Source organism: Calliphora vicina, chromosome 2 (genome assembly GCF_958450345.1).
Source record: "Calliphora vicina chromosome 2, idCalVici1.1, whole genome shotgun sequence".
NCBI classification, from domain to species: Eukaryota; Metazoa; Arthropoda; class Insecta; order Diptera; family Calliphoridae; genus Calliphora; species Calliphora vicina.
Window position 1 is genome coordinate 107,145,739 of NC_088781.1, and position 2,502 is coordinate 107,148,240.

General features: G+C 32.2%; 1 pseudogene; it reads right to left on the reverse strand.

Annotated features, from left to right (window-relative positions):
* Positions 1-1,237: 1,237 nt before the first annotated feature.
* LOC135950772 (uncharacterized) lies at positions 1,238-2,221 on the reverse strand (annotated as a pseudogene).
* Between the last annotated feature and the right edge of the window lie 281 nt (positions 2,222-2,502).

Here is a 2,502-nt window from a genome sequence, read left to right on the forward strand (position 1 = left end):
TGTAAATGGTGAATACGATCCGGAATATAATGTTTCTTTGAGCGTTTTACAAGAAAGATGGTAATCAGAAGTTAGATCCTTGGAACTTACTGCAGCAGATCTTCTACAGACATTGTGTCAGGAAGTATATACAAATAGTACTTGTTTTTTATAGAAAATTTATTATTTATTATTGGAAGATTATTATTAATTATTTTTGTATTAGTAAGAGTAGCTTATATAATAACCCTTGTGAAGATGTCATTTGATGAAAATCATTTACATGAAGAGTCGGACGATGATGATGGCTGTATTATTGAAGCGATTGAAGACATCATTAAAGCCAAAGAAGCTGTCGAAATTTTTAAAAAAGCTGTGCAGTAGGCTGAATTTCAAATGATCGATCAAACTGACATTAAAGTATTGAAAAAAATAAAAATAGAAAAAACTGAAAATAATAACCGACTATTTACATATTTAATTTCTTAAATAAATTACAAAGAAATCTTCAATTTTGACTGGAAATCCACAACGATCGTAGAACATTTTATTTTTGCCAAGATCCAAATGTAGATCTTAAACATTCGATTATTTTATTTGGGGACATTAGTGCATTTGTAACTTTAATTGACATATTTTTAATTTGACAAAATGATTAAAATGTTTATATGAAACCATTACAAAACGTTTACCACGTTCTCAGACTGGTGCAACCTGGAACTCCCTAAAACTATCTTCCTTAAAAAATACAAGAGATCTGGAAATTCACTCGATTATATAAAATATTCTATTCTTCATGCTGAGTACAAATATGAAACGTAATTTTAAACAGAATCCGAGATCGTTCTTTACTTTTGTTAATTCAAAAAGGATGATTTGTGGCAACCCGAAAGTTATGAAATATTTATGTGATGAATCGGAAATTACCAACTTATTCGCTGAATTGTTTGTTTCTACGTACTGTAATGCCAAACGATATCTCGACACAACACACATTATAAAATGTTTAAATTGCTTCAAATCCTCATTGTAACACCTTTATCACTAAAATTTGGAAAGAATCGTTTCTCATTCCTTTATTCAAATCTGGCAATAAGTCAAATATAATAAATTATAGAGGCATAACCAAGCTAAGCGCTGTTCCAAAACTAAGTATTTGAAAAATGTATTACTGACTCTCTTGTTCATCAATATGGATTTACTATTGGTCAACATACTGATGTCATTTGTACTGATTTCATTAAAGCCTTTGACTAAGTTAATCATAAACTTTTGCTAAAAAACATTGGATACAATGGGTTTCGCTGTTGACGTTGCAGTTCTCTTTTTTTATAGCTTCTATATTTTCATTTCTTTTTAAGTTACTGATCTCTTCAATAATGACATCGAAATCAATTCCACGTTCATATCAATTGGGAGCTATTGAATTGATTATTTCAATGGCTAGATCTTTTCACATTTTCAGGCTGATCCCCTACTAACAACTCCAACTGATTTTTTACACATTTAGTGTAAAAGGATATAATCCGCAATTTCCATTTTTAATGGTATCTTCCACGTTTATTTTAGAAGAACCGCGTGAAGAAGCAGACAAAATGATGATTTAATAATAACTTTACTACTATTTCCCCGCTTCAATTGCCATTCTCTTATGGTTCTTTTTCATTTTTGTTTTAGTGTTTAAACACGTCAGCAGGTTCCAACATGTGTGCAGTGTTTGGAGGTAGTGGATATAGGATAATGTCGTTGTCTTTACAAAATTTGCTTAGTTCCAAAGTCATGTGGGATTTATGACCGTCAACAAACAACAAAATGAGTCCTTGAATATTATGATAATTAGGCAAATTTTGGACTCCATTTGCAATGTATTCAAAAAATGTTTCGCTGACTTTGATTTTCCAAGAAACCAATTATTTGACAGGCTGTTTATTAGGTCATTGGGCGGTCGTATGTATGGAAATACAACCATTGGTTCCAATGTCTTGCCATTTGCTGAAAACAACAACAGCACTGTAGTGGTTTCGTTTTCATTGCCCTTTTGTATGGAATATACATTCCGATATCCCTTTAGAGCCAAAACTTTGGCAGTTAAATATTTGGGATGGATCACCTAAAATATCCAAAGAGTTCTGATCGTTGAGAAATATGGCTTGCTCTGTTACTATCGTTCAAGCCTTACTAATTCCTTTTGCTTCTCTAATTGATAGACAGCGAGAAACGTTTCAAAAACCCTTGATATCATTTCATTTAAAAATGGTGTGGTTCGCTGCTATTCCTTCACAATTATTGAACTGTGTTTAGCAAATACCGACTTTTTAAAGTAAATCCACATTTTGCTACATCTTTGCACCCATTTACTAAACGCTTTTCTTCAGAATCAGACAACACTGTTTGAGGCAGCATTCTCCTAGGACCTTTAGGAACACGTCCTTACAATCTGTCTTTTATGATTGAAAGCGGACCTCCATATTTTTTACTGGCACCTAATACCGAAATTGTTCCTTCTCTTATTTCGCAAAGAAC